Source organism: Cebus imitator, unplaced genomic scaffold (genome assembly GCF_001604975.1).
Source record: "Cebus imitator isolate Cc_AM_T3 unplaced genomic scaffold, Cebus_imitator-1.0 Scaffold352, whole genome shotgun sequence".
NCBI classification, from domain to species: domain Eukaryota; kingdom Metazoa; phylum Chordata; class Mammalia; order Primates; family Cebidae; genus Cebus; species Cebus imitator.
The window spans coordinates 724,606-743,943 of NW_016107667.1; the positions used below are offsets into that span (position 1 = coordinate 724,606).

A 19,338-nucleotide genomic window follows, 5' to 3' on the forward strand; every position below is an offset into this window, starting at 1 on the left:
GCTGTGAACCCGTCTGGACCTGGGCTTTTTTTGGGTGGTAAGCTCTTAATTGCTGCCTCAACTTCAGACGTTGTTATGGATCTGTTCAGGGTTTCATCTTCTTCCTGGTTTAGGCTTGGGAGGGGGCAAGTGTCCAGGAATTTATCCATTTCTTCCAGGTTTACTAGTTTATGTGCATAGAGTTGTTTGTAATAATCTCTGATGATGTTTTGAATTTCTGTGGAATCTGTGTTGATATCCCCTTTATCGTTTTTTATTGCACCAATTTGGTTATTCTCTCTTTTCTTTTTTATTAATCTGGCTAGTGGTCTGTCTATTTTGTTGATCTTTTCAAAAAACCAGCTCCCGGATTTATTGATTTTTTTGAAGGGTTTTTTGTGTCTCTATCTCCTTTAGTTCTGCTCTGATCTTAGCTATTTCTTGTCTTCTGCTAGACTTTGAGTTTTTTTGATCTAAAAATGATGGTTAGATGCCACGAAGTAGGTGGCAATCCCTTAACCGTATGCGTGTTGTCAGGCCCGAGGGCCTCTTCCATCCTTGTCAAGGGGAGTGCTAACCTTCTCTCCTTTAATACAACATAACTTTTGTATTTTTAGTAGAGATGGGTTTCACCATGTTGGCTAGAGTGGTCTCAAACTCCTGGCCTAAAGTTATCCTCCTCAGCCTCCCAAAGTGCTGGGATTATAGGCGTGAGCCACTGCATCTGGCCCTAACTGTGATTTCTTTATGGAGCATTTTAAACAAGGGTAGGTATTTTGGGACTCTGTAATCATTTATCAGATATTTTCTATATGGCTACCATGTGTCAGACATCACCAGGCATTGGCAATTCACACCAAAAACTCATGTGCTGCCTTCAGACAGCTTCTCATCTAGCAGGCTCTGTGTGTTGCTGTGATGAAAGTGGGACACAGGCTGGGTGTAGTGGCTCACATCTATAATCCCAGCACTTTGGGAGGCTGAGGCAGGCGGATCACTTGAGGTTAGGAGTTCAGAGCAGTCTGGCCAACATGGTGAAACCCCATCTCTACTAAGAATACAAAAATTAGCCAGACGTGGTGACTCAAGTTTGTCATCCCAGCTACTCAGGAGGCTGAGACAGGAGAATCACTTGAACCTGGAAGGCGGAGTTTGCAGTGAGCCAAGATGGCGTCACTGCACTCCAGCTGGAGCAACTGAGTGAGGACATCTTCTCAAAAGAAAGAAAGAAAGTAGGACACAGGAGAAGGCAGCCAACCAACTGACCTGAGTATCACAGAAGCCTTACCAGTGAGTAATGATTGAGTTGTATCTTGGAGGATGAGCAGTTATTCTCTTTTAAATTGGTGATGAGGCAGCTCTTTTCTCTGTCCATCCAGCTTGTGGCCCTTCCCTAAGCTTCCTTTAGAAACCCTAGGAATAATTTGACGTCTATGGATATGGTTCACTTTCAGTGACCAATGGAAGACACAAAACTTGCTTCATCTAACTTGGTTCTCACAAGGTGATAAAAATAAAATATGTGTTAAAATAAAAACCATCTAAAGGCTATGTGCCAAGCTGACCTTCATCCAATTTTAATTTGTTTTTTTTTACTCAGAAAACTTTACTTTTCTATGTATATTACAATTAAAAGAAGATTGAAATACCCAGATTACTTGAAAGTAGACCAGCAGTTCTCAGCTGGTAGGTAGGATGGTAGGGGAGGGGTGAGAACAAGTGGAGTGTAACTTCAGCAGCCCATTTGACCTATCTGTGCAGAAAAGCTCCTAAAGAAAATGTGTGATACATGTTCTAGTGCTGGGAAAACGGTTGGTAACTCCCAGCATGGAAGGTGACTTAATGTGGATTTGTACATTTTTAAATTAACTACAGTCAGTCGGTGAAAAAAAAAAAAAGTGGGGGGGGGCGTTTAAAATGAGAAGAGAAAACGTGAAGGAGAAACAGGAACAGGGAATTTTACTTTTTATTCGGAACTCTCCCTGTTGCTCCTGTGGTTTTAATTCCAATCCAGCTGTGTATGAAGAAGTTATAACACAGAAGAGATCCCCATTACATGGTCAGTCCTAACACATCAAGCAGAGGCAATAATTAAAGATGGAGAGTGACAAATTCAAATACAATTTCTCTCTCTCCTCCTAGTATTCACCCTCCTCCTATCTTCCTAGAACAGCAGTTCTTAATTTTGGCTGTACGTCAGGGAAGCTTTAAAAAAAAATCTGGATCCCATCCTCAAGAATTCTGATTAAAGTGGTCTTGGGTATCTCCTAGGCAACTGCATTTTTAAAGGTCTTCAAGTGATTGCAAAGTACAGCCAAGGTTGGGAACCACTGGTTAAACAGAGGTCCACAGCTTGTTTGAATCTCATTTGTGAGTAAATTTATGTTTGTTTCAAACAGAAACCGAAAATACAAGGTCAAGGTGTGTGTGGATGGTGTCACTGTGCCTGTAGTGATGAGGTTGTTGAGTACATAATAATGGTTTTAAGGTAGAGGATATATTAATAAATGAAATCAATTAGCATTTTTGGTTGTTAGCTCTCTTAAGATTTCCTGGCCTACCTGGCCTTCTTCCTGGAACATTATTCCATGTTTTCTTTAGCCATAGAGCTTTTTGGCATATACCATTCTCCTATACATATCAAAAAGGTCGCTCGCTCTCTCTCTCCCCCTCTCCCCCCACCACCTAGTCCCCATTCTTCTCTCCCTATTCTGCCTAATTAATCTTCCACTTCATCGGATCTCATTCAGTCTTCACTTTTTCAGAGAAGTCAGCCTCTTAGGCTACCATGAACTTCTCCTTCCCAGGACTTATCACAGTTACAATGTTATCATTATTCTCTTAGTGTCTGTCTCTCTCACTGGACTCTAAACTCCAGGAGGGAAGAAATCTCATCTGTTCTGGCTCACAATTTTAGCCCCAGTCACCAGCCCACTGCCTGACACATTGTAGGTGTTCAATAAATGATTTGTTGCCTGATTGAACCAACCAGTCTCTCTATTTAGAAACATGGCGGGAGGTGGGGGTTAGCCAGCTAGAAGATATCGTGAAAAGCAGTTGGCTGGGAATGGTTCTGCTGAAAACTAGTTAATCTGACCTTGGCAGGTCACAAGTCCCAGGGAGCTGGAACTCGGTGTGAACTAGGGATGGTTCTCAAACTTGGTTGCAAATTAGAGCTACTTGGGAAACTGAAAATACCAATGTCTGAGACTCAACTTAGATGTCACCATTTAACTGGTTTGAGGTGGGATTCATGTATCAGGCACATTAAAATGCTCCAGGGTGATTGAATATGCAAAGTTGAGAACCAGGGGACTGCGCTTAATGATATCTAAAATCTGCAATTATACAATTGTAGGAACTTATGAAGCAACCCACCTTCTTTTGAAGCTACCCTTCTTTTCTGTTAGAATAATCTGCACTCAGTGGAAGCCCAGCCCATGATTACTTGGTAACAAACACAAAGTCAAAGGTATTTGCAACCCACCACATTAATTTTGTCCTACTTGTTTCATTTTCTGCAGTAGCATTGTTTGCCTGCCACCTCTACACAGATGTGGCCTGCTGGCATCCTATGACGTGAAATTGTGAGATGGTGCTATGTGAGATATGGGTAAATTGGGAATTAATTTTCAAAATAAAAACAGAGAAAATAAAAATTTGCTCTTTTGATTTTTAACTTTCTCATTTTCAAAATAGCAATTTAAAAACACATCTTTCCATCCAAATGCCCAGGGGGATTAATCTGCATTAAAGATTAATTCCCTGAAATGTTTCACTCTTTAACAGTCTCCTGGTTCCATGTTTAATATTCTGCACTAAAAATAAAGTCTGGTGCCAAATTTCATTTGTTATCACTTTTTAGCTATAATTGACTCTAAGATCTAAAAGAGCTCATCAGATTTCATGACTTCTAACCACAACAGAGCAGTGCCCCTGTTCAAAGAACTAATATCACAAAATGCAAATAAGGAGGGAACATGTTACACAAGCATGTAGGAAGCAGCTCTAGCAGTGAAAAGCCAGCGTGACCTCCTCCAGCTCCTCCAAGTTGTATTATTTTTTGCTGTTATTCACTGAGGTTGTGATATAAACCTCAGTTGATTAATAGAATGACTGGAATTATAAAGGAATTGTGCTTTGAAGTAGCATGTTCTATTCCAACTAGAAAAGTTTATTTGCATAAGTAACAAAAGCAATACGAAAAGGAGGAAATTTTTACAACCCTTTGCAGCCTTTGAGATTAAGTATGCTTTCAGAGTTGGATCTGTATGTAGGGTGTGTAAGACTTGCATGTGGAAAATACTGAGGCAATTTAAGTTTTTAGGTTGCAAGACCATTACTTAAGGATGAAGAGTTCTTCTAGGAAGTTCCAAACTTTCCCACATTTTCCTGTCTTCTGTGCCCTCCAAACTGTTCCAATCTCTGCCTGTTACCCAGTTCCAAGTCGCTTCCACATATTTTGGTATCTTTACATTAGCACCCCATTCTACTGGTGCCAGTTTACTGTTATTGGTCTGTTCTCATGCTGCTAATAAAGACATACCCAAGACTGGGTAATTTATAAAGGAAAGAGGTTTAATTGACTCACAGCTCAGCATTTCCTGAGGCTGAAGAGGCCTCGGGAAATTCACAGTCATGGCAGAAGGGAAAATAAATACATCCTTTAAATGTGGCATCAAGAAGTACAGAGAGAAACAGGGGAGCGGGGGAAAGCACCTTATAAAACCTTCAGATCTCATTAGAACTCACTCACTATCATGAGAATAGCATGGGGGAAACATGATTCAATTACCTCCCACTGGATTCCTTGCACAACACGTGGGGATTATGGGAAGTACAATTGAAGATGAGATTTGAATGGGGACACAGCCAAACCATATCAATAAATTTCTGTTTTTCAAGATCTTCTAAGGAAGAGAACTAATCATTTAAAATTAATTTTAATAATTATTAGCATTAAATGTAATTAATTTCATTTGCCAAAATAATTTAATTAATTGGTTGATTTAATTAATTGAAATCAACATCACTAGGGATGATCATTAGGGAAACATAAATCAAAACCACAGGGTGATACCCTCTCACTCCAGTCAGAATGGCTATGATTAAAAAGTCCAAAAATAACAGATGCTGGTGAGGTTGCAGAGAAAAAGGAATGTTTATACACCATTGGTGGGAGTGTAAATTAGTACAACCTTTACGGAAGACAGTGTGATGATTCCACAAAGACCTAAAACCAGAACTAACATTAGACCCAGTAATCCTATTACTGAATATATACCCAAAGGAATAGAAATCATTCTGTCATAAAGACACATGCATGTGTATGTTCATTGCAGTGCTATTCACAATAGCAAAGACATGGAACCAACCTAAATACCCATCAATAGTAGACGGGATAAGTAAAATTTACATATACACCATGGAATACTATGTAATCATAAAAAAAGAACGAGATCATGTCCTTTGTGGGAATATGGATGGAGCTGGAGGTCATTATCATTAGCAGACTAATGCAGGAACGAAAAATTAAATACCACATGTTCTAACTTATAAGTGGGAGTTAAATGATGAAAACACATTGACACATAGAAAGGAACAACACACACTGGGACCTATCAGAGGTGGAGAGTGGGAGGAGGGAGAAGATCAGGAAAAATAACTAATGGGTACTAGGCTTAATACCAGGGTGACAAACTAATCTGTACAACAAACCCCCATGACACACGTTTACCTATATAACAAATATGCACATGTACCCCAAACTTCAAAGTTGAATTAAAAAAAGACTGTTAACATTAAAAGTAATTAATAAATTTACTTGCTGAAACATGAAAATTATTTTTATTAAGTTATATATTAATTTTATTAATAGATTATCTTGTTATTAATTATATTAATATTTAATACAAATGTTAAATCAATCATTCTGCAATTTTTAACATACGACTCAAATTATTCAAATAATTGATTGGCTTTTTTTTTGAGATTAAGCTTTGCTCTTGTTGCCCAGGCTGGAGTGCAATGGCATGATCTTGGCTGACTGCACCCTCTGCCTTCCAGGTTCAAGCGATTCTCCTGCCTCTGCCTCCCTGATAGCTGGTATTACAGGCACCTGCCACCATGCCAAGCTAATTTTTGTATTTTTAATAGAGATGGTGTTTCACCATGTTGGCCAGGCTGGTCTTGAACTCCTGACCTCAGATGACCTACCTGCCTTAGCCTCCCAAAGTGCTGGGATTACAGACATGAGCAACTACGCCCAGCCAAGTGGCATTATTATAACACAGTTTCATGTACGTATTTTTGTAAGCAACACTCTCAATATATGTCTATAAATATTAAAAACAAATCAAATTGATTCTGATCCTAATGTCGTCCTAAGAATGAGTCATATTAGTCTAGGTTTACATGAATTAACAATAACAACAAATCAGTAACTGCGGTGTTTCCAGTAACATTTTACTTTGATAATTTATCAAAATTTGTCATCTACACCGTTTGTTTTGGTCACTTGTATACTACTAAAAATAAGTTTATATTCTAATAATTAGAATTCATTCAGAAGAAAAATTTTAAACATTTTGCAGCCATGTTATAACAGGACATTTTTTAAATTTCCAATTTATTTAATTTTTGGTTTGCTTTAAAGAAGTATGATAGGATAATCAATGAAAAGTTTTGCAGGGTAAAAATATATTTTGTTTGAATAATAATAGCAGAAGTAGAAGAAGAAAAGGAATGATATAAAACCTTTAAGAAGTGGTTGGGCCTTGTTTTTTAAATAAATGATAATGGATATCCAGTATCTACGGTATTTAAATTCTATTGGACACATTTAAAAGTGTGATGCCACTTTGGGAGGCTGAGATGGGCAGATCACCTGAGGTCAGGAGTGCGAGATCAGCCTGGCCAATATGATAAAACCCCATCTCCACTGCAAATGCAAAAATTAGCCTGGCATAGTGGCAGGTGCCTGTAGTCTCACCTAATCAGGAGGCTAAGGCAAGAGAATCACTTGAACCTGGGAGGCGAAGGTTGCAGTGAGCTGAGATTGCACCACTGCACTCCAGCCTGGGTGACAGAAATAAATACATACTTACATACATACATAATTTTTTCATTTATTTAACAAAAATTAATAAATAATATTTTATTTATTTATTTAATAAAAATAAATAACTGTGATGCAAGAGTTTTATTTTAGAATATTTACATGCTTCCTTTGTAACTGTTTAAGTGTATAATAAAAATTTTGGATGTTAACATGAAAAATGTGAAAGGGGGTGGGGAGATACATGAGGAAAATATACACATTTTTGCTTGTCTTAGAGCTTTCTCTTCTCTTCCAGCAAAACTCTCCATCTCCTATTCCCTCAGGATCGTCACTGTTCCCTTTCAGTCTGACATACTAAAGCTCATTTGGGTGTGGGTGACTGTGAATCATTTACTCTTCCTATCCTTTACATGATTCACATGTAAGTGTGAATCACTTACATCTGCGCTATACAAGGGTTTATTGGAAATCATAACATAACCTGAAAAATGGTGTTAAAGTGGGAATTTTCAGCTAGGACTGGGGCCTTTGAGGGAAGCAGGAAGGTTTCAGAACTCATGCTGAGTATATTGAGATTCACTAGGCCTGCTCTAGCTATAGGTGATACAAGGGTGTGAGAAGAGCCTAGAAAGAGGGAAAGCATTGGGAACTTTTGGATTAAATAGAATTTTGGTCAAACTCATGATTAAGGAAATTAAACTTTTTAGTTATATGTTCTTTTTATTGTTTAAATAATGATATTCCTGACAGTGCCAGCTCCAGCATTTTGATAAATGTATATCCACACCCAAAATAAGATGGAAACTAGTTTAGAAGAGGAGAAGGAGGGAAAACAGCACCTTTAAAAAGAAGCTGATCATTTGTGTTTGGTGGTTTGTTTGCTTATTTTATGTTGTATTTACTCCTCCAGCTGATCCCTGTGTGAAGAAAACATTGTTTATTCTTTTTAGATTATGAAAAATCTGCCGAACAGGTCAAGGTCATGGCTTTGATGACTCTTTTGACTACTAACACTATGGTACCTGGGAGCCATAGACTATAATTGATGCAGGGAAACAAGCCAGCTGTGTACAGATGCAACTGTGTGTTTCTGGGGAAGCAACTGTAGATGCCATATTGGGGGATGGTCAGGAGCATCATATTTATAAATGAGGTTGTCCTTGGTGTTAGTGGAATTTATCCTGCCTATTCCTCAGGACTTCTGTGTTGTCAGGGTCTTGGTAAATGTTGTCAACACACTGAGAAAAGAAAATTAGTGAGTGCTAGTACGTGCCAAGTGTAAGGAGTTTTCTGTGGCAGAAGATATGGTTCCCAGCTTCAAGAAGCCTAAAATCTAGCTGAATAGACAGGATTTATTCTTAAAGAAATGAAAGGCAATACAGAAGGGTCTTTATTGCTATTTGTCTTATGCTCCAGGTCATGTAAAGAGGATTTCATTTGGAGCTAAGCCCACAGGGGAAGGCTCACAGCATGGTGCAGGATTTGACTGGGGCCTTGAAACAAGGTAAGGCTTTGAAAAAAGAAGGAAAGAGAGGTCAGCAGGACTTTCCAAGCAACAGGGACAGGCATAAAGTGTTCAGGAAATAAGAGGTAGATCAGGCTGCTTAGAAAAGTGAGTTTGTGGAAATAAAACGGTCATCTGCTGTCTCTCTCTATATATATGTGTGTGTGTGTGTGTGTGTGTGTGTGTGTGTGCACACGCGCACACACGCACACGTGCACACCTGCACACACAAGCATGTTGTATATACATACACAATGCATATGTACATATATACATGTATGCATATTATATATACATATATACATATGCATATTTTCTAGTTGTTTACTCAAAACTTCATATAAAGTATACTTCTCAAATTGGCCTGGGTTAATAGCAATTTTCTGAGTAAAAATAATCTCCACCGTCCCAGAACCCTTACCATGTGTCAGGTACTGTAATAGAGCCTTTAAATAAATACATTATTTCTAACTCTTTAATGATCCCATGTGACAAATTTGTCTCTGCAGTATATGAAACACACATACAATGGAGAATCTAAAAATAGTGCTTTCAAACCCCTTTGAGAATGCAATAAGTCGTTATCTAGGATAAGGGAAAAAAAGTTATAATGAAAGTTAGTTTTCCCTTTACATCTATATCCTATGTGTTAACTCTGCCAAACACATTAAGTAAAATACAATTTGCCTCATGACTCATTAACCAAAGCTGATCAGGAGACACCTAGGGGTTGCCTGTCATTCCTTCCATCTTTCTGTCCTTCTAGCCTACAGGCCAGGCATCTTTTCTATCTTCTCCATAAAAATTCTTGAATGTTTAATATGCATATAGTCACTTAGATATAGAAATATATGATGCATGTGCACATGCTTCACTAGCCATGTTGGGGTACCCTCCAAAATGGAAATAGATGGTCACTCTTCAGTGAACAACTGCAACAGAAACAGCAACATTGCTGAAAGTCCAAGGAAATTCAGGTTTTTGTTACCTTCATTTAGTTTAGTAATAGGGTAACAGTGCCTCGAATCCTCCAACCTAGTGACGCTCCTCGGGAGGGTTTAAAATACTCAGATTCATTGTGTTCATCCCAGACTTAACTAAAGAAGAGTCTCTCACATTCATCTTAGGAATCAGTTATTTAAAAATTTTCTTCAGATAATTCTGATGCAGTCAGTCAATCTATAAACAGGTGTTTAGGAACCATTTGTAATCAATTAATATAACAATCTTGACAAATTTGAAAAGATTGTTTTTCTCTTTTGCCCTACCATCCAGCAGTATTATAGTTCTGTTAACTAACAATTGTTGACATGTATTTATGGAATTTAGTCAGTATCTAGCAGAGAGGTAGATAATAGGAATGGGGAAAGAAGTTGAACAATGCAAGAAGGACAATAGACCAAGACACAGTATTGATGGCAAGAAAAGGAAAAGGCAGACATGCCAAACACAAAACCTTGGAGCTGAAGCATGGCCCACACCTCCAGAAAGAGTCAAGCTCGCAGGAAGACTGCCAAGGAAGACCAGGCAAAGGACTCCAAAGTTAAAGAGATCTTGACCTCAAGAAGCTGCAGCTTAAAGCCTGAAATTCATAAGAAGCCACTTTGCTTTCTATTTTATGGGGGCCAGCAAGTAGCCCTTCTGGTACTAATGTCAGTGAAACCATCTGCTTATCGATCTATGCCTTCCACTCAGTTTGGAGTATCTAAAGGGCAAACCCTCTATCTATCTCTTCCTGTATCCTCAGGCCTAACCCAGTGCTTCTCAAGTGTTTGTTGAACTGAGCTATAGATTGAACCAAGGACTCCTGATAGATCTATTCACAGTATTGCTCAAGTCATAAAATCTTATCCACAAAAAAGAAGTTTGATTTAATTTTGGAGTACTAATTACAATGCTGCTTTGAATAAAGACCAGGAAAAGTGGAAATATTTTAAGGCTGAATTGTATTTGACCCACAGTCCCTCAGATTTCCTCCAAAATTTACTGGTTCTACATCTCCCCTATTAATTTCATACTATTTGTTCTTTTCTATTCTCACGAACTGGCTAAAAAAACAGAACCAAAAATTTTTTTTTTCATTTTTTTTCTGCTTTAGCTTCTGCAGTGCTTCAAACCACTGACAAATTATATACCTAGTATTTCTGTTGTAATGTTGGCTTCCCAGAGATGGGAAATGTGTTGTGACCATATGCATCGTCGTCGAAATATGAGAAGGTGGTGCTGATTTAACAGCTCCTTTAGCTTGTGTTGGAGTAACAGCTCTCCTTAAAGTAATAGTGGGTGTGTTTGTTTCCCACTCAAGAGTTGAGCTCCTCAATGTGTATCACACATCTTAAATCTCAATATGCTGCTCACTGTTTTAGCTCCAAAAACCACCAATTCAAATCATCCGAAGAGAAACAATTCCTCCCCTTCTTAAACTACTCATGTCACCGTGTCTACATGTACTTACTCAACTCATAATGCAACATAATGGCATCAGGCATTGTAAGTCTGAAGACTTCAGCGTAAACATATATGATAAAATATTCAAGTGCCCTCCTGAATTTATGTTCATACTTTTGGTTGCAAGTGACAAAAACCCCAGTCAATTAATTTAAGCAAAAGGAGAGTGTGTTGGTTCATGTAGCAGAAAAGGCTGCTTAGGTAATTCACAAGATTGAAAGAAGAGCTCAAGGAATTAGGCCCTGGGGACTAGTCCAGATTTCTGTTTTTGTTGTTGTTGTTGTTGTTGTTGTTTTTAAGACAGAGTCTCGCTCTGTTGCCCAGGCTAGAGTGGCGTGATCTCAGCTCACTGCAATCTCTGGCTCCTGGGTTCAAGTGATTCTCCTGCCTCAGCTTCCCCCAAGTAGCTGGGGTTGCAGGTACGCCCCACCATACCTGGCTATTTTTGTATTTTTAGTAGAGACGGGGTTTCACCATGTTGGTCAGGCTGGTCTCAAACTCCTGACCTTATAATCCACCCACCTTGGCTCCCCCAAAGTGCTGGGATTATAGGCTTGAGCCACGACGCCTGGCCCTTTCTCTTCTTTTAACTCTGCTTATCTCTCCTCGGCTTTGTCCTGTAAGTAAGCATGCTCTCCCAACTGAATGGAGAAGAGCACTGCTGGGAGAGCCAGGTTCCCTCCTTCTCTATTTGGCAGCTCCAGTAGAAAGAAAGCATCTTTCTCCCAGAGTCCATTTATCAATTCAAGAAAAGGTTTGGATTGATGCCACATAAGCCCCATTCTCATTCCTTTGATCTGAGTTTCTCACCCCTTATTGTACATGAAAATTCCCTCAAGTGTTTTTGTAAGTTCAGATTTGCAAGAACTACCACCAGAAATTCTGAGTCAATAGTTAGGAAAACCATGGATTAGGGAAAGTGTTGGTTTTCCAAAAGGAAGAGACACTAGCCAAACAAACAACAAAACAAAATATACTCACACAAGAGCCTCATCTAGGATTTGTGATTCCATGAAGATGCCCACAAGTGTCTAGTAGCACAGCAGTGATGCTGTGAAAATACAGAGGCTGACAGAAAAGCTGGAGCATTTTGCATGAAAATATCACAGCAATCCAAGCTTTGTAGTTACAAATGGAAAATTCATTAGCTACTTACATGCCTTATGCCTTGTCTATGTAAGTAAATAATGACCAGTGCCAACTTAAAAATGAATTTTTAAAAGGCCACAGCAGTCTCCATTGCTGTGACATACCCTTAGTGACATTAGTTAAGCACTTCTTCAAAATACTGATAAACAATCATATTGACTTAATAAATATTATCCAGACTTTTATTGATGTTACAGTTAAGATTTTTTGGTGCACTAGCAGCAGACACTAGGAAGCAATCTTGAGATTGCTTGAGATTCTAAAAATGAGTTTGGTTCTGTGGATCTAGCATTGATCATATGAAATTCTTATCAACAGGGAGAGACCAACTCATTCAACAGTTGTATAAGGTATCTATTAAATGAAAGGCACTATTCCAGGAATGAGGAAGATACTGCCCATATGGAGCATACACTCTTGTGGGGAGACAGACAATAAATAAGCATGTACCTATCTAATAAAATGTCAAATAGTGGTAAGTGCAGTGAGGGAAATAAAGCTGGGTAAGAGGAATAACAGCTGGTGCTATTTAAACAAAGGCTTGGGGAAGACTGTTCCAAGATGAACCTGTAACAAAGTGAGAGCCACTCAGAGGTCTGGAGGAGAAGAACAAAGGCAAAGGCCTTGAGGTGAAACCACGCTTGGTGTGGTCACCCAGTGTGGCTGCAGCAGTAGCTGGTAGTGATGAAGTTGGAGAAGTGGGCAGGGTGCGGATATTATAGTGCCTTGTAGGCCATGTCATGGAACTGGGGCTGTATTCTAGATGTGATGAGGAATAACCCACTGGTGAATTTGGCAAGTGGGGATGGTGAAAGCCAGTTTTAAAGTTCTATAACATCTCCCAGGTTTCTTTGTGCAGCAGAGACAGTGTGGGCAAAGTAGAAGCTGAATAATTAAGGAGGAGTTCATGAAAGCGTGTTCTCAGGTGGCAGCAGTGGAGGTGGTGAGGTCTGGACAGATTTGGGATAAAATTTGAAGGGCAAAGTGCTCGGTTGGAGACTAAGGGGGACAGAGTTTCTGCAAAAAGAGGGGAAGAACTAATGTTAAGAATCCCTGGAAATAGGAAGTGAAGACTGACAAAATGCCCTGAAATTGGGCAACAGGTCAGTTCTTATGTTTAAATGGAAATAAGATTATCAGTACTGATCTGTGAGAAAGGAATAAGTGGAGTGCTGGGGAGGAAGCTGGACAGGACAGGAGTGAAGGAGGCTGAAGAAGCCCAGGCTACAGACCCAAGAAGGACCCTTTGAAAGTCCTGGTCTCAAAGTGGCCATGGCAGTTCACTTTGCCTTCAGGTATACGTCTGAATGAATACAGAGGGAAATTCACTTATTTTAGAAAACTTTTTAAGGAATATCCATTTACTACTGCCTCCCCACTCATTAGAGGATAGAACTCAAAAAAATTGTAACAAGGGCAGAAACTATACTTTTAATATTCAAAAAGTGAGACCATATTTATTTCAATGTAAGTTACAAATCAAAGTTTGTGCCTGGTTCTCTTTTGGGACATTGATGTCTGTCTTTCTCTATCTCTTGGAAATGGCTGTTCCAAATTAATTAAACTCTCAAATAGTACGAGATTCATGTGGAAGGTGAATAATTAAATTAATAGCTTTTTAGACCCTGTGATACATTTTCCACAAAGGAAACAGAAATAAGTTGTTTTTACATCAGAAATTCTGTTGGTTTGATCATTTCAAAGTGATTGGTGTTTTCCTTTTGGGTATAGCAGCCACCAGATACTTTATCAACATATTTCAAAGCAATTGAGTTGCTATGATTGGAAGAAATACACACAAAAATAAGAGAACTTTGCAGTTATGTCAATAGAATCATTTTACTTCTCCTCAAAGTATAAGCAATGTTGGAATACGGAGATTGAAGTTAAATTTGATGAGAAATATATATAGACTTCAATAAGAGGACCTTTCCTTCTCTTTTCTCATCCTTTTTTTTTTTACCCCAGGTAGATAAGCAATTAAGAAAACACCTACTATATGCTCAGAACTATGTGATGCACACAGAATGATGATCCCTGACATCAACAAGGGAAGAACTAGTTGAATGAACAAGACAACCACATAAGAATCAGTACTAAACAATCTAAGGTATTATAACATATAATTAGGCCTAAATCATGTTCAATAGAATATATTTAAGCATGTTCCAATAACATGGAATTATTTACTGTTCCCTGAAAACACCAAGCATTTTTCAAGACTATGGAATGCCAATTAAGACTTTCATAGTAATTAATGAGTCATAATTACGTGGATTCTATGCCTCCAAACCATACCTTTTTATTTTCTAGAGAATTAAGTTTAAACACCTTAACTTGGCATCAAAGATGTACAGCTAAAGACTTTTTTCAGAATAAGGGATTGGAAACCCAACTCAAACTGGCTTGAACAGAAAAGGAAATTCTTTAGGTTGTATAATCAAACAGACTGGGACTGGGTCAGTTTCATTCATGGCTTGCTCTAGAAACTCAATTTCTTCTAGATTGCAGTGAAGCCTTTTCCTGCATTGCCTCCAGTCTTAGGTTCTATATCATAACTCTTGACAGCTTCAAGCTCATAGGACCAGGAGGAGAAAGGCAGGTGTTTCCTTGCCAAGAGGCCCAGGAGGTGGCTTATTACCTCTTTTGATTCTGATTGGATCAAATGCCCATCTCTGAACCAATGACTATGGTCAGAAGAATGTGTTGCTCTGATTGGCCAGACCTTAGGAACAGGGCTTTCCTTAGATATTCTTTTGCTGTCCTCTGGAAAGCAAAACAGCAGATAGCTTAAATACCAGATTTCCCACCAGTAGGCCCTGAATCCTCAGCTTCATCTCTTGCTTCTTCTTGTTCTGCCACCAGCATTCCCATCACAAGGAATTATTTCCAGTTCCCTAAGAAACCCAGTCTCTTTTGAGGATTATGAGTGCATGACCGTGCAGTTCCCACTGCCTGTTATTCCATTTCTTCTCTTCAGAAAAACTCAGTCTCATCATTTAAGACACAGCTCCTGCCTGATCTGAGCTGATAAAGGGTCCTGTGAGAAGTGTGATGAAAATGTATGTCAATACTGGCCATCACACCCTCTTCAGTGAAGGAAGTAGTCAGGTGGTTCCCTACTAACATGGAACCACCTATGTTAAAGTAGCCATCCCTCTTTCTCTGCAAAAGACAGAAAAATCATGTCGATTGATTGCACAGTTGGATAGACAAACTAATTGAAGAGGTATCAGGTGCAGGCTGGGCCTGAGAGTAGCATGCTGAGTCAGAAGAGGGATGGGCAGTGCCTGTGTAGAGCCATTCCAGAAAACGCTGAATCAGCACAGAGGATGGAGGCACTAGGGGAAAGTCCAGAGTCAGAAAGTCCAGGCTGGGATGAATCAACAAGGACAAATCTGAGGCTAAGATGCAGGTAAATGGGTCAGGTTCTGAAGCGAGTTTGGATATGGAAAGAGGGGCAAGGATGTGTAGGTACCAAGGCTCACACAAAATTGCTCCATGAGAGGCTATGTTGTATTTTTATCTTGCTAGCCTATGTAATCCTTGGTACAACTTCTCTTGGAATGTTAAAAATAGTGTGATGTTTGAGCGAGGCATTGAGATATTTGGAAATAAAAGATGATAGGACTCAATAATTATCAGTATGATTGCACCTCAGAGATTTCTACTTGGATCCTTAATTCTAGATTTAAATCATTTTACATCCCACAGAAAGGAAAACAAGGTAATTCCCACAGACTTCCAGAAAATAAGATATTGATTCTACTTTTCAGTGACTCAAATATCACTGAAATCACTTTGCACTGGAGGCCATGTAGCTCTTTATGGCCACAAATGATAAGCATATGTCCTAGAGAAGGGTTTTTTCCCAGTTATATTTCCAGTACACCCAGGGCCCAGCAAAGCCACAGCTGTAATTGGCAGACTGTAAGTACGGCTGGTTATTTGCTTGTCCTTGTAAAATTGAGCGTGACAAGCCAATGAGGGGTGGAGTTGTGCCTGTTGTAAAAGCATTTAGAATTCAGGGAAAGCAAAGTGTAGATTTCAGAATTTGATTTGTGAAGCTCATAACTATTCATTCATTTCTTAACCATAGTTCGTTGAATTTAACAGTTGTGTGACTCGGAATTCACAGATGACAACTGCAACATATTTTGGGCAATAAATTACTAGCTGATTTAAGAAACAGAACTGATTTAACAGTGTTTTGTGCCGTTGTAATAGAAGTACTAAAATCTGTCTTTCTACCTCCAAGGGGTTTATTTTAAAGGTTTAGATTGCAACCATAAACATTCTTTTAATCCTTCACCATGCAAGCAAGTCCACTTTCTGAAGCAGTCATTTACTTGTCTGGTAATAAACAGTAATTTATGGTACACAATATCGATTTACATGTGTACTTTCTCTCCATAGCAGGAGCAAAATGCTCTTTGGTTGCTCTAGTGAGAAGTTGTTTACAATTATCTCATTTCTAAAACAAAAATATTGCCTGTATTTTAAAAATAAATAAAGTTCTGAAAGTTGGAACAGAGCCTGGAATAATTCTGTTACAAAGGCTAAGCCAACATCAAAGGATGCCCACTTAACATTTGCTCCTTGAGCTAAATGCCACAAATGGACATTTTTTAAAAGACAATTATTGCATCTCTTCATTCAATTTTATTTCTATCAACAATGAGTTCTTTTCTTTCCCTCCACAACCCTCTCCTCTTCCCAGAAGTGTTCAGAAAGACTAGCTCACTTCATCAGCTAAGAGCTACTTGGAGTGGGAGGACTCCAGTGAAAATATATACAGTTGTGGCAAGCTAACAGTCACATCCATTAGCCACTGGATAAAACAAGAGTTGGCAAGGACCAGTGTATCTGAATTGATTATTTTCTAGTGGGAGGGGTAAACTTCTGCTGATTAACCACTGAGGATCTTAACTAAATTTCTGGCATGATGTTTACATGATTATGCCATTGGTGTTGAAATGAGACTGACTTTTAGGGATGCCTCCAAAGACAATTTTTTTACTAGTTCCTGGAACCTAAGACCTCTACAAAGAAAGCTCGGCCCACCTACTGTCTGCAACCATGTCTTTTAGAACTTCCGCAAGAGTTACACCAGGTGTATGACATACTTCCAGGTACATCACAAAGGGATCTGTCTGGGAAATCATTTATATAGTGAGTATGAAAAGAGAGCCACAAAGTAAATTTCATATTTCTCTATTTTTCCATTAATAATTTTTTTTTTGAGACGGAGTCTAGCTCTGTCGCCAGGCTGCAGTGCAGTGGTGTGACCTTGGCTCACTGCAACCTCCACCTCCCTGGTTCAAGTGATTCTCCTGCCTCAGCCTCCTGAGTAGCTGGGATTATAGGAACGCGCTGCCATGCCCAGCTAATTTTTGTATTTTAGTAGAGACAGTGTTTCACCATGTTGGCCAGGATGGTCTTGATCTCCTGACCTCATGATCCGCCCACCTCGGCCTCCCAAAGTACTGTGATTACAGGCGTGAGCCACAGAACCTAGCCTCCATTAATAATTTAATTCTGTGTGATATACCATGTTTTGGTGGGTTATAACCTGATTCATCCATGGGGCTCTCCCCATGGTGGTTTTCTCAGTGTTCTGGGGGTCAGGATCTTTTCCCTGGCCAGCAGGCACCTATCCCTCCATGATCCCAGCCATGTCATCAGGATGCAGATTGGTGGCTTTGGTTTAACACTGGGCACACAAGAAGCCATGTCAAGGATTTCTTCTAGGTTCTGCTACTTATTGGTGCTGCCAGGCACTGACTCATAGATCCTGGTGCTCAAAGGACCACACACTTCTCTCTTCTCCTAGCCTAGATAATCTGTTTTTTGCAGTTTTTGTTTATTTTTCTTTTTATTTTGAATCTGAGTCTTGCTTTGTCACCCAGGCTGGATGCAGTGGTACAATCATAGCTTACTGTAGCCTCAAATTCCTGGGTTCAAGCCATCCTCCTGCCTCAGCCTCCTTATTAACTGGAACTAAAGGCATGTGGTACTATGCCTGGCTAATGTTTTTGTTGTTGTTGTTGTTGTTGTTGTTGTTGTTGTTGTTGTTAAAGAACGGATCTCGCTCTTTTGCCCAGCCTGGTCTCAAACTCCTGGCCTCAAACTGTCCTCCTAGCTTGGCTTCTCAAAGTTTTGGGGTTATAGGTATGAGCCACTGCTGATAATCTGTTTTTAATCTTGGAAAATATTGTTTTATCCATATTTCTATCCAAAGTATGCACATAGATTTCTCTTTCTTCTCCCTCTGACCCTGGGGAATTTACTTTTATGTTGGGGAAATCCTTCTCTCTCTCCATGTTTTCCTCACAATACCCCATCTTCCTACACCTCATTACTCTCTGTGGAATTTTGCTTCTGGAAACAAAAGCCAAGAAAGGAAGTTTCTGTAGGCCATCTCTATTTCTTTCCCTGAAGGGGAAAAAATGGAAAATAACAGTTGAGAATTATACATTACTGTCACAAAAATTATCTTAGCATAGACATATACATACATTCTCAAAGGCAGATGCCTGGTTAATTTATTTTTGCACTGGTAAAACAAACAAAAGACACATTAGACAAAAAGATCTGAAAAGATTTTTTCCCCTCTCCTCCTCTATTGCTCTACTTCCTCCTCCTTCTGCCTTTATCTTCTCCTCTTCCACTCCTCCTCCTCCTGTTTTCCTCCCTTTCCTGTCCTCTTTTTTCCTGTTTCCCCTCTCTTCTTCTTTCTTCTCCTCTCCTTCTCATCTTATCTTCTCCTTCTCCTCTTCTCCTCCTCCTCCTCTCTTTTTTTTCTCCTTCTCCTCCTCTTCTCCTTTTCCTTTTCTCCTCATTCTCCTTTTTCTCCTCCTGTTTATCCTCCTTCTCCTTCTCCACCTTCTCACTTCTCCTTCTATTCTCTTCCTCTTCCTCATCTCTCCCTTTTTCTCTTCTTCTCCTTCTCTCCAGAAAGAGGAGGAGGAGAGAAAAAGAAGTTGTATAAGGAGGAGGAGAGGAAAAGGAGAGCAGGAGGAGAAAAAGACAAGAATAGGAGAAACAGGAGGACTGGAGAAGGAGGAGGATGAGAAAACAAGGAAAAAGAGAAGGAGGAGGGGGGGAGAAAGATAGAGAGGAACAAGAGGAGAAGAAGAGGAAAAGGAGGAAGAGAAAGGAGGAAGAGGAGGAGAAGAGGAAGAGAGGAGGATGAGGA

The 19,338-nt window shown here is 39.4% G+C and overlaps 1 protein-coding gene and 1 non-coding gene across 4 annotated transcripts in view; one reads left to right on the plus strand and one right to left on the minus strand.

Moving 5' to 3' along the window:
- Positions 1-19,338, plus strand: part of LHFPL3 (LHFPL tetraspan subfamily member 3) — a 539,341-nt gene that overhangs the window by 165,400 nt on the left and 354,603 nt on the right. The window lies entirely within an intron of this gene.
- On the minus strand, positions 454-579 carry LOC119467926. Its single transcript, XR_005196555.1, has one exon. It is a non-coding gene; the product is annotated as a U6atac minor spliceosomal RNA (small nuclear RNA).